The sequence below is a fragment of the Mytilus trossulus genome, chromosome 4 (genome assembly GCF_036588685.1).
Source record: "Mytilus trossulus isolate FHL-02 chromosome 4, PNRI_Mtr1.1.1.hap1, whole genome shotgun sequence".
In the NCBI taxonomy this organism is placed as follows: domain Eukaryota; kingdom Metazoa; phylum Mollusca; class Bivalvia; order Mytilida; family Mytilidae; genus Mytilus; species Mytilus trossulus.
Genome location: NC_086376.1, coordinates 75,758,236 through 75,772,820, shown reverse-complemented (window position 1 = coordinate 75,772,820; position 14,585 = coordinate 75,758,236).

Genomic DNA, 14,585 nt, shown 5'->3' with positions numbered 1-14,585 from the left:
CATGTTGTCTTAAATTATTTTATGTTGTATCGTTATAATTTATTTGGATGTTAGGGGTATATGAGCTTACTCTCTTATGTTGTTTAATATATGCAAGATCAACGTTTGATTTAGTGTTAGTTTATTAGTTCTGCATAGTCTTTTTGAGTTTAGCACATTTAATTTCACCTCTTTGTACTTATATAATAATAAGGTTGGTTCTTTAGTAGATTAGAATCTCGTGTGGATTGCTTTATTTTGATTATCTCTAGCCTAACTCAGTCAGTATGGAATAAAAATGTGATTACTTCACCTTTTGTAAGTACAATAAGTCTATATTGGTTTATTAAATACCATTTTCAGTATGTAGGATAATCGAGGTGATGAAAATAATGTAAGCTATTCACGTGGTTCAACTATTTGCAATTCAGTATTAAGTCACAATTCTATCATAAAAAGCCAACTGTAGTTTGTTATTGTTTTTTGTAACAAATTTCACTTCTGTATATGTACAAAAAAAAGAATGTATATATAAGAAGAAAGAAAAAACCGGTAAGATATTAACGTGATGTTCGTAGTGAGGTCGTAGTAAAGTCGCTGTGAAATCGTAGCGCAGTCTCCGCGACTAGAATCGATCTTTCCCTACGCTGTATACGATGGTACAGCGATCTTTGCGATCTTCCCACGACCGCACCACGATTGTTTTGAACACGTTCAAAGTTGGCCACGCTGATCACGATCAGAAAGATGCCGCCATGATCTGCACGATTAAAATTATATTTTTTTTTCACAGATCGTAGTGCGATTGTGGCCTATTGGGACTGCGGTATAAAAATAAAACCTGTTTATTTACATCAGAAATATGATAAAAATCAGAATGAGTTCAAATAATTGACAATTAAATCAGGAAACTTGAACTGTATAAAAAAATGTAAAAGAGTCAATTTCTCAATTAAATTTGACACGGCACTAGTATTACGTGGATGGGTACAGGTTATATAAAATATATTTATTTCCGGTTACAGCACCATTTTGTGTTATTGGTCTAGGCATAGATGTAATCCATGGCCTAGGGATATTAGTTAAAACTGATAGACTCAAAAGTTGACACAAGTTTTGGTTTGGACATTTAAAAATTTAAAAAAAGCAGAAAGAATATCTGACTAATAAAACTAGAGGCTCTAAAGAGCCTGTGTCGCTCACCTTGGTCTATGTGAATATTAAACAAAGGAAGCAGATGGATTCATGACAAAATTGTGTTTTGGTGATGGTGATTATTTGTACATCTTACTTTACTGAACATTCTTGCTGCTTACAATTATCACTATCTATAATGAACTTGGCCCAGTAGTTTCTGTGGAAAATGTTACCGGTAGTAAAAATTTACATATTTTATGAAAATTGTTTAAAATTGACTATAAAGGACAATAACTCCTTAGGGGGTCAATTGACCATTTTGGTCATGTTGACTTATTTGTAAATCTTACTTTGCTGAACATTATTGTTGTTACAGTTTATCTCTATCTATAATAATATTCAAGATAATAACCAAAAACAGCAAAATTTCCTTAAAATTACCAATTCAGGGACAGCAACCCAACAACGGGTTCTCTGATTAATCTGAAAATTTCAGGGCAGATAGATCTTGACCTGATAATCAATTTTACTTCGTCAGATTTGCTCTAAATGCTTTGGTTTTTGAGTTATAAGCCAAAATTTGCATTTCAGCCCTTTGTTCTATTTTTAGCCATAGTGGCCATCTTGGTTGGTTTGGCGGGTCACGCCACACATTTTTTTAACAATTTACCCCAGATATGATTGTGGCTAAGTTTGGATTAATTTGGCCCAGCAGTTTCAGAGGAGAAGATTTTGTAAAAGATATATAAAATTTACGAAAAATGGTTAAAAATTGACTTTAAAGGGCAATAACTCCTAAAGGGGTCAAATTACCATTTTGGTATTTTAGTCATCTTGACTTATTTGTAAATCTTACTTTGCAGGACATTATTGATGTTTACAGTTTATCTCCATCTATAATAATATTCAAGATAAAAACCAACTAGAGGCTCCAAACGAGCCTGTGTCGCTCACCTTGGTCTATGTGAATATTAAACAAAGGACGCATTTGAATTCATGACAAAATTGTGTTTTGGCGATGGTGATATGTTTGTACATCTTACTTTACTGAACATTCTTGCTGCTTACAATTATTTCTATCTATATTGAACTTGGCCTAAAAGTTTCAGTCGAAAATGTCAGTTAAAACTTAAAAATTTTATGAAAATTGTTAAAAATTGACTATAAAGGACTATAACTCCTTATGGGATCAATTGACCATTTTGGTCATGTTGACTTATTTTTAGGTCTTACTTTGCTGTACATTGTTGCTGTTTAGAGTTTATCTCTATCTATAATAATATTCAAGATAATAACAAAAAACGGCAAAATTTCCGTAAAATGACTAATTCAGGGGCAGCAACCTAACAGCGGTTTGTCCGATTCATCTGGAAATTTGATGGCAGATAGATCTTGACCTGATAATCAATTTACTTCGTCAGATTTGCTCTAAATGCTTTGGTTTTTGAGTTATAAGCCAAAATTTGCATTTCAGCCCTTTGTTCTATTTTTAGCCATAGTGGCCATCTTGGTTGGTTTGGCGGGTCACGCCACACATTTTTTTAACAATTTACCCCAGATATGATTGTGGCTAAGTTTGGATTAATTTGGCCCAGCAGTTTCAGAGGAGAAGATTTTGTAAAAGATATATAAAATTTACGAAAAATGGTTAAAAATTGACTTTAAAGGGCAATAACTCCTAAAGGGGTCAAATTACCATTTTGGTATTTTAGTCATCTTGACTTATTTGTAAATCTTACTTTGCAGGACATTATTGATGTTTACCGTTTATCTCCATCTATAATAATATTCAAGATAAAAACCAACTAGAGGCTCCAAACGAGCCTGTGTCGCTCACCTTGGTCTATGTGAATATTAAACAAAGGACGCATTTGAATTCATGACAAAATTGTGTTTTGGCGATGGTGATATGTTTGTACATCTTACTTTACTGAACATTCTTGCTGCTTACAATTATTTCTATCTATATTGAACTTGGCCTAAAAGTTTCAGTCGAAAATGTCAGTTAAAACTTAAAAATTTTATGAAAATTGTTAAAAATTGACTATAAAGGACTATAACTCCTTATGGGATCAATTGACCATTTTGGTCATGTTGACTTATTTTTAGGTCTTACTTTGCTGTACATTGTTGCTGTTTAGAGTTTATCTCTATCTATAATAATATTCAAGATAATAACAAAAAACGGCAAAATTTCCGTAAAATGACTAATTCAGGGGCAGCAACCTAACAGCGGTTTGTCCGATTCATCTGGAAATTTGATGGCAGATAGATCTTGACCTGATAATCAATTTACTTCGTCAGATTTGCTCTAAATGCTTTGGTTTTTGAGTTATAAGCCAAAATTTGCATTTCAGCCCTTTGTTCTATTTTTAGCCATAGTGGCCATCTTGGTTGGTTTGGCGGGTCACGCCACACATTTTTTTAACAATTTACCCCAGATATGATTGTGGCTAAGTTTGGATTAATTTGGCCCAGCAGTTTCAGAGGAGAAGATTTTGTAAAAGATATATAAAATTTACGAAAAATGGTTAAAAATTGACTTTAAAGGGCAATAACTCCTAAAGGGGTCAAATTACCATTTTGGTATTTTAGTCATCTTGACTTATTTGTAAATCTTACTTTGCAGGACATTATTGATGTTTACAGTTTATCTCCATCTATAATAATATTCAAGATAAAAACCAACTAGAGGCTCCAAACGAGCCTGTGTCGCTCACCTTGGTCTATGTGAATATTAAACAAAGGACGCATTTGAATTCATGACAAAATTGTGTTTTGGCGATGGTGATATGTTTGTACATCTTACTTTACTGAACATTCTTGCTGCTTACAATTATTTCTATCTATATTGAACTTGGCCTAAAAGTTTCAGTCGAAAATGTCAGTTAAAACTTAAAAATTTTATGAAAATTGTTAAAAATTGACTATAAAGGACTATAACTCCTTATGGGATCAATTGACCATTTTGGTCATGTTGACTTATTTTTAGATCTTACTTTGCTGTATATTGTTGCTGTTTAGAGTTTATCTCTATCTATAATAATATTCAAGATAATAACAAAAAACGGCAAAATTTCCGTAAAATGACTAATTCAGGGGCAGCAACCTAACAGCGGTTTGTCCGATTCATCTGGAAATTTGATGGCAGATAGATCTTGACCTGCTAAACAGTTGTAATCCCTGTCAGATTTGCTCTAAATGCTTTGGTTTTTGAGTTATAAGCCAAAATTTGCATTTCAGCCCTTTGTTCTATTTTTAGCCATAGTGGCCATCTTGGTTGGTTTGGCGGGTCACGCCACACATTTTTTTAACAATTTACCCCAGATATGATTGTGGCTAAGTTTGGATTAATTTGGCCCAGCAGTTTCAGAGGAGAAGATTTTGTAAAAGATATATAAAATTTACGAAAAATGGTTAAAAATTGACTTTAAAGGGCAATAACTCCTAAAGGGGTCAAATTACCATTTTGGTATTTTAGTCATCTTGACTTATTTGTAAATCTTACTTTGCAGGACATTATTGATGTTTACAGTTTATCTCCATCTATAATAATATTCAAGATAAAAACCAACTAGAGGCTCCAAACGAGCCTGTGTCGCTCACCTTGGTCTATGTGAATATTAAACAAAGGACGCATTTGAATTCATGACAAAATTGTGTTTTGGCGATGGTGATATGTTTGTACATCTTACTTTACTGAACATTCTTGCTGCTTACAATTATTTCTATCTATATTGAACTTGGCCTAAAAGTTTCAGTCGAAAATGTCAGTTAAAACTTAAAAATTTTATGAAAATTGTTAAAAATTGACTATAAAGGACTATAACTCCTTATGGGATCAATTGACCATTTTGGTCATGTTGACTTATTTTTAGGTCTTACTTTGCTGTACATTGTTGCTGTTTAGAGTTTATCTCTATCTATAATAATATTCAAGATAATAACAAAAAACGGCAAAATTTCCGTAAAATGACTAATTCAGGGGCAGCAACCTAACAGCGGTTTGTCCGATTCATCTGGAAATTTGATGGCAGATAGATCTTGACCTGCTTAACAGTTGTAATCCCTGTCAGATTTGCTCTAAATGCTTTGGTTTTTGAGTTATAAGCCAAAAACTGTATTTTACCCCTATGTTTTATTTTTAGCCATGGCGGCCATCTTGGTTGGTTGGCCGGGTTACGCCACATATTTTTTTAACTAGATACCCGAATGATGATTGCGGCCAAGTTTGTTTTAATTTGGCCTGGTAGTTTCAGAGGAGAAGATTTTTGTAAAAGATTACTAAGATTTACGAAAAATGGTTAAAGATTGACTATAAAGGGCAATAACTCCTGAAAGGGTCAACTAATCATTTTGATCGTGTTAACTTATTTGTAAATCTTACTTTGCTGAACATTATTGCTGTTAACAGTTTATCTCTATCTATAATAAAATTCAAGAAAATAACCAAAAACAGCAAAATTTCCCAAAAATTATCAATTCAGGGGCAGTAACCCAACAACGGGTTGTCCGATTCATCTGAAAATTTCAGGGCATCTAGATCTTGACCTGATAAACAATTTTACCTCCGTCAGATTTGCTCTAAATGCTTTAGTTTTTGAGTTATAAGCCAAAAACTGCATTTTACCCCTCTGTTCTATTTTTAGCCATGGCGACCATCTTGGTTGGTTTAGCGGGTCACGCCACACATTTTTAAACTAGATACCCCAATAATGATTGTGGCCAAGTTTGATGCAATTTGGCCCAGTAGTTTCAGAGGGGATTTTTTTTGTAAAAGTTAACGACGACGGACGACGACGGACGACGGACGACGGACGACGGACGCCAAGTGATGAGAAAAGCTCACTTGGCCCTTCGGGCCAGGTGAGCTAAAAATACTTTAATTGTGCCACTGCTGGTAAACGTTTCGTCCCCGAGAGTATCACCAGCCCGTGTGTTGCTATGCATATACATGTATCAATATATGGTCATTTCTATAAATTTCCTGTTACAAAACATTGCATTATTTTATTTTTTATTTTAAGTATTTTTATTTTATCTCAGAAACAGATTACCTTAGCCGCATTTGGCACAACGAGATATCCAATGATCGAATGACCCTGTTTGTCATTTGTAACTATTATTGTTAAATAATCTTGGTTTCAGTCACAATCAACACGAAAGTAATTTAGTTTTAATGCTGAACCTAATGCGGAATCACATATTAATGGTTAAAAATATATCGGATGAAAAACATTAAAGGCAAATGATTTGGACCTACGAAGGCTTTTTATAGGACTACTAAGGGGTATGCTTGTCAAGATCCGTATTTTGAAATCTAACAATATGCATATATTCATGATATATTATAAGCGAATAGCCAAGTTTCGGGTTTGAGTTCATGATTAGCAAAGTGGCTTGATAGCATCACTGTTCGGCGTCGATGAACAATTTCAATTAGTTGTGTTGTAAAATCGTTAAAAGGTTAATTCAATATAAATGTTTGATTCGATAGGAAAATCGCAAAAATTTTATATGAAGTCAGTCATCTTTCAGTCTTTTGTAGCTGATTACAGTGGTTTTAACAAATGACGCACAATTTGTTAATTATCAATGCTAATACATATATACATGTATATATATGTACAGCTTTTGATATTTTTAAAATGAATCGTAAATTGTTTTATAAGAATTTTTTTTACCTAAAAGGCATTTTTATATGACAATCTTTGTATTTTTGTGAATAATGTCTAGCTTCACAGTGTTACAAAAACAAGTTTGAGATACAGGTTATATGCAGTACTAAGTTTTGTTGATCAATTTTTAAATTAGTTTTTGAAGAAAATGTCTTTATTTCCTATTTCCAAACGATTGTATTTTCTCTTATATCTTTATTTCAATTTTCGGGAAAAAGCGGTCGGCGTAAATAAGTAAAATTTATGCCTAAAATGTGTTTGTTTATTTATCATGGTGATGAAATATATGTGCATTAGATTTTCCCAAGTATGTTGGCACTGAAGTATATTTTGTCTCTATTTAATATTTGAAAGTATTCCTCTTTTGATATGAGGAGCCAAATCGTGACACGTTCGGGGGTCATTCAGCGTTCGTAACTCATCAGCATGGTTTATATACATGTTATAGTATAAATAGATTAAAGGTAAAACTGTAAATGTACAAGTTACAAATAAATATTCTTATTTCATTTGCCAATTTTTGAAATGATTTTTCTTTCCTTTTTTTTATGCCAACTGAAAAAAGCAAAGAGGGCTTTTAAATTTACAGAAACATGACACGTTCTTTCAAATTAAGAAGAATTATAAATGGTTCTTCATTTCTTTTTTTAATTATTCAAGGGACATAACTTAAATCATAAGAACATGTTTGAGAAGATTTATTTAACCCTTCCAACATAATGCGCATGTTCTGATACTATTATCATACACATATTTCTTTTGTATCCTTTAACCAATGTTTAATAGTTTTATGTACTCGATCGCTGTTGCCATTAATTTTAGTCAGTTACGCATAAACACTTTGAAACGGAAACAATAAAGGCTGTTGGTTTTCCATATTTATTCGATAGTTGATAGGCGCATGGTATCTTTGGGCAACGCGATAGTCTCCCGTCAGCGGTACTGGTCAAATACAGGTCACAGTAGAACTGTAAAGAAAATGTAGTGTTATGTTAATCATTGCAAACTGATATGATAGATTTTGTAAATATATTTATCAACGTCTCAACCTCTTCATATTATTCCAAATTGTTCTATATATACCATTAAATAAGCGAACTGTTGTTTGTCCTCCCCCCCCCCAAAAAAAAAAACAACCAAAAAAACAACAACAAACAAACAAAACAAAACAAACAACAAAAGTTACATAAAAAAACCCAAAAAAAAACAAGATTGCAAATGATTAAAAAACATTATAATTACAAATTATGTCCTTTTAAATTAAGAAGTCTTTTATTTAATTTTACCAGAGCATTTGATGGACATTAGTCAAATATTAAAAGTTACGAGCAAACGCTATTGGTGCCATGATTTATATATCGCTAAAACAAATAACAAATACTTATTTTATTCGTCGCTATTGAATTTTCATGGCAACATTTAATTAAAATTAACATACATGACCAAATTATTTGTCAGTAAAATAAAATTTTGATGACAATTAATCACTACATATCGTGCCGGGCTGGCCGACCCAAAAGCAGACATATTGAAGGGCGATCAAGTCAGTAATATTTCACAAGCAGCAGCTGGGCTATCGAGAGTTGTAAGTCCCATAACTCATTGAGGTATGAAGACTGTATAATTTGATACTTAAAACAGGAACAGCAACACAGTATAATTCAGTAGGGTTGCAGCCATGTTTAACCTCGTATTATTAATGTGCATGTGTGTCCCAAGTGCAGATTCTGTAAGTTAGTTGATGTCGTTGCTTGCTGTCTGTATATTTGTTTTCGTTGAATTGTTTAACCATTTATTATTAATTTAATCTGGCCGTTGGTTTTCTATTTACATATGGGTTTTTTTCCTTCATTTTGTCATTACGAATCCATGATAGCATTTTATATACTAGTATTCGGTATGGGTAGTGATCATTGTTGGTATGTGTAGCGATCATCGTTAATCGATGACCATGATGAGTTACGATCATACAAATTTTGAGTACGATTATCGTGTTCGATTCATCCAAAAAAAAAAACGGATTTTAGGTTTCGAGCACACAATTTGTACTCAGAGTACCAAGTAAAGTTTTATGACCGAGAGCACTATACATGTAGTTGGTAACATCCTCATCCTTTGGTATCGTGTATAATAGTTGTCTCATTGTTAATCATACAACATCTCCTTGCTTTTACGCATGTATATACTGAACAAACTGCTTTCGCACACGCCACTAACACATTTGATATACAAAGTTTAAAGCTGACTGATTATAAAGTGAAGACATTACACGCTATTAGCGGGTATTCATAGGCGGATCCAGGGGGGGGGGGGGGGGGGGGGGCTGAGGGACCCGCATATCCAACTATCTCCGTCATCATGTGACTTTTACACTTAAGTTGTATATCATTAATGGCCGATCGATTATCAATGAAAATGAACGGGGTACATAGATAAAACGGTCATAACTTTTTTGTTATAATGTTTATTTTCCCTAACAGTTAATACATTTTTACAATTAAATATGTTTTAAGTTTTAGTTCAGAAATTTGATTTCGTGCTTCGAAATACGTTTGAAAATTGAGGTGACATAGCCACACAGCCTCCGTTGACATCTTCGTTAAAACTCGATAAAATTGCAAGGGGACCTTTTTGTAAAATCAATTTGTTCAACTAATTTAAAATTGTTACTTATATCCTACCAACCCCTAAAAAGATCGACAACATATTCATTTAAAAGAAATCACAAACCATATCAGTTCAGGTACTAGTATTTAACTTTTTGCTTCGAAATTTGGTTGAAAAGTTCATATTTTGGCAGTCTTCAGCAATATTGCGTGGGAAAAATTTGGTTGATTATATAGGAAATAATTGAAGCATGACTGGAGCGGGCCCCCTCTTAGGTCAGCGCCCCCCCCCCCCCCCCCCCTTATGAAAGGTTCTGGATCCGCCACTGGTATTTATATATGCTTATTATTAAATGAAATATGTTCGCACTCAATTAAGTTGTGTCAATATATGAATAGTTTCCTCTTTTAATGAGAGGAGCCAAATAATCGTATTTAGCGTTTCGTCCATCGATGCGTCCATTCCTTTTTCGTCGTAAAGTATAAATATGCTGTACAAAAGTGTAAAGATAAAACTACAAGTATACAAGTTCCAAAACATTTTTATTTTACTTGGAAATTTTCCTCATGATTTGACCATTAGTTCTGTTTAATGTAAACATGAAAAAACGACAAGGGATCGATTTCCATTTGCAAATCATAATATTGTCGCATATTAAAGATGAAATATAAGCAGTTTCTCAGTTTTAATAATTATTCAAGGGAAATAACCTATATCACTAATGATAAGAACGTGTCTAAGCCGATTTTTTTATTATCCTCCCCAACAGTATGCGCATGGACTGATACTATTATATCATCTATTACAAGTCATAACTAGATACTTATAAATATTTTTAATTCGTGTATCGCAATGTTACTGTGCATGTATGATAAACACATTATTTCACAGATCATAGTTTCGGTGTTAACAGGTTTACTGAATACGCATACAAAGATAAACAGATATAGGACAGCACAACACACCATGCTCCAACAAGCAACTCATCTACGAAAAAATAGTGCTTAAAAAAGAGGAATAAAAATACCAAAGGGACAGTTAAACTCATAAATCGAAAATAAACTGACAATGCCATGGCTAAAAATAAAAAAAACCCAAACAAACAGACAAACAATTATAGTTCACATAACACAACAAAGAAAAGTACAAATATGAAAAAAATGCAATTTTAAACACAAGTGTCTGCTAGAACTCTCACAGTACTCAAACTTAATGTTATAACAGGAGCAGTTCTAGGGAGAACTCTTTTTGTCAAGACTGCAAGACATCAATACTAGTAAACGAATTTGATATTTAAAAATTATGTCTTAATCTTTTATATAAGGAAAAAAGAAAGTTTTGAAGACAAAACACAGGTTATCTTTAAAAATAATATATTTGTTAAAATCTTGTTTTGAATTAATTTAATATTGTATTGTTGGCGAGCGGCTTTTTAATAAGTGTTGCTAACCGGTCAACTGTGGTGAATTACGTCTATCCATAGCACGTATCATAAGTTCTGTGATTGTTTTTGTTATATTCTATTTGTTGTGGTTCTACACTGTTATTGTTTACAGATTTGCAATAAATTACAACGTTTTCTAGATCTGCATTGTTTACATACGGTCGATTGATCTAGACTTGTTGGGGCCTTCGTTTAGTGACATTAGCCTGCCGAGAGACTTCTCCAGAATGGTAACTTCCGTTGGGTAAGGTAAATAACTCTGTATATTTTGTCTACTCATTTGTCCTTTCGTCGTTTTATGTTCATACTATTTAATATTAATTATACCCTTCATCTCTCTTCTTGATATTAGTAAATAATTTTCTTTCTGTTTCTTTCAAGAGCTGTCATAAGACGTTACAATTGGCAATGATTAAATACTAAAGAGTTTACAAAAGGAATGTAGCTCAGTAACAACCATCCTCTGCAAGATGAAAATACGAGGAAACCATTCTGATTACAAAATCGAGTGAGTTGTCCACGGAAGACGTGTGTCGAATATTTAAAAAAAATGGCGAAGTCCATGTTTTGGTTAGGGAATCCCCGAAAATCATTCAGACCACAAATCAAAAAAACACACACACTTGTTACTATTTGTCCTATGAAATAATCTTTGCAAGGTTTATATATCTCCCGCCATTTCAAAGATATGTCGATTCAACAAAGAGTTAAGCAGACGACGACAACTCTAGACCATGTGCTTATTGAAAAGACTACAGACATGTTTCCTATTCATTTATTACTTCATATTGTTTTAGAAAGTAGGGTGTGTCATATTTGTGACGTTTTTATTGAAGATGAAGCGCATGCTTTATTAAGATGTTCTCTTTATGACGATTTTAGAAACCATTTACATCATGTTGCTGATACTTTTAATGAATACTTAAGATGATAACCAGAAAATATTGTTTTTATTCTCAGATGTAAATATGATACGTGTGTGTGCCAAAAGCTATTATTTGATTTTAAAAAGGCGCAGAAATTTGATATATTGTAATTCGTATTTTATTTCATAATGTAGTGTATTAAATTTGAAATCCAATAACAAAAACAAAGCATGAGCCAGACAGCCTGCAGCAAATGTTATTGGTAGATTTCATACAGCAACATATAACAAACACTGGTTTTGTTTTGCTATTGCATTGCCATAGCAACTTTTGATTTAAATAACAACATGCATAACCAAGTATTTGTCCGTCAAGTGAAATATTGATGACGACCGAAATTATCACTTTATCATAGCTGGGAGATCCAAAGCGGACATACTGAAGGGCGGTCCTGTCAGCAAAATTTCAAAAGCAGCAGCTGGACTATCCATAATATGCATACACTATTCATAGATGATATCATGACTGATGGAGGTATGAAGGCTGGTAAATCTTAAAATTAAAAAAAGGAACAGCAACGCACAAAGCATAATTTTTAAGGATCGAAAGCGTGTTTAACCTAATATTGAATTGCCTGTCTGTCCCAATCAGGAGCCTGCAATTAGCGACTTAGATAGTGATCATTGTTGAAGGTCGCATGGTGACAATGCCATACGGCCATACAAATTTTGACTATGATAATGGTGTTGATACTCAGAATTCAGTAAATAAAAAATAGTTTTGGTGTTTCATCGAATTTTGTGTTCCGAATAACCGATTTTTATGATCGAGAGCTCTATATTTGGTAACATTCTTGTTATTTGGTCTCGTGTGTGTAGTTGCCTCATTTTAAATTAAACATGCATGTACTTTTTAATATAATGACCAAACTGCTTTCAACATTCGTACATGTACATACAGCACATTTGATATAAATGTACATGTATAGTCTAAGGGGTTAATGATCATTATTTTCAGTGTGATTGAATTTGAACTAATAATTCATGTAAATACATTCCTATTATGGAGGTTGAATATGTGTTAATAATATAATCAACTTGTTCGCACTCAACTTCATAAAAAGAACATATTTTATATGTATTCCTCTTCAAAGAGGAGCCAAATCATTGTCATGATTGAACCTGACATGTGACATTCCAATCATTCATCTATCCGTCTGTTATGTCCGTCAAAATGAACGAAGGGGTAGGCGATATATATAAGTTAAAGGTAAAATACAAGTAAACAAGTTTTATATTAATCATTTTTGTTTTATTTTGAAATTTTTCTTATGATTATACCACTTCATTCACGAAAAACAAATAAGGGCCTGATTTTTATTTTAAAAACATAATAATATCGCATTTTAAAGATTTATTATAAATGGTTCCTCATTTTCATGAATTATTCAAGGGAAGTAACCTTTATCATAAGAACGTGTTTTGGCCGAATATCATGCGTATTCCCAACATCTGTAACAAGTAATTGTTAATTTCGTGTATCGCAATGTTACATGTATGGCCAACATATTATTTCACGGATCATAAATTCATTGTTAACAGGATCACTGAATACGCATACACAGATTAACGGATATGTCAAGAAATAGGACAACAGATTACACACCATGCTCCAACAAACAACCTATCTGCGACAAAAAGGGGGCTAAAATGTACAAATAAAGACTACAACAATGAACAAAAGTATTTTGCTAGAACTCTTAAAGTAACGTTACAACAGGAGTAGTTATAGAGAGACAAATATTTGTAAGGGTTGCAAGTCAGCAATAAACAAATTTGATTTTGGTTAATTATATCAAATTATTCTATATAAGCAAAAAGGAAAGTTTTGTAATGAATAAAATATTTGTTTAAATCTGGGTGTGTAATTGGTCTTTTGTTAATTATAAAAACTTTATTTTTTGCGAGCAGCTTTTTCATAAGTGTTGCTAACCGGTCAACTGTGGTGAATTACGTCTAGCAATAGCACGAATCAGAAGTTCTGTGATTGTTTTTGTTATATTCTATTTGTGTTGTGCTTTCTACACTGTTATTGTTTACAGTTTTGCAATAAGTGACATCGCTTTCTAGATTTGTATTGTTTTTACATGTATACAGTTGTTTGTTCCAGACTTTTTGGGGCCTTCGTTTAGTGACATAAGCTCTCCGAGAGACTATTCCATAATTTGAACTTTCGTTGATTTAATTGAATAACTCTGATTATTTTGTGCTCAACTGACCTCTCGTCGTATTATAACACTGAGAATGAAAATAAGGAATGTGTTAACGAGACAACAACCCGACCAAACAGAACAGATCACAACCGAAGGCCACCAATGGGTCTGCAATGCAGAGAGAAAATTCCGCACCCGGAGGCGTGCTTCAGCTGGCCCCTAAACAAAAATGTATACTAATTTGAAGTGATAATGGACATCATACTAAACTCTAAAAAATATTGAAATGAAACTAAAATTAAAAATCATACACAATAAACAAGGCTAGAGGCTCCTGATTTGGGACAAGCGCAAAAGTGCTGCGGGGTTCAACATGTTTTTTTAGTTTTTTTTTTAGATCTCATGTTTATACTAAGTTAATTAGTATTATTAAGGTCTTTCCTTTTTCAAAAAACGAAACACTTACTGTATTTCTTCTGTTTATTATTATTCTTTTTCCGCCAAACTTTGACAAATTTATTCGCGTTAACCGTAAGACGTGTCGCTTTCATGTTCACACTTTGTATCGGTGTCATGATATACCTATCCGGAACTCACCCTGTGAGTCGAAATATTTTGTCGGTTCGGAGTAATCCCTCCGAAACCCCAAAACCTTGTTATCG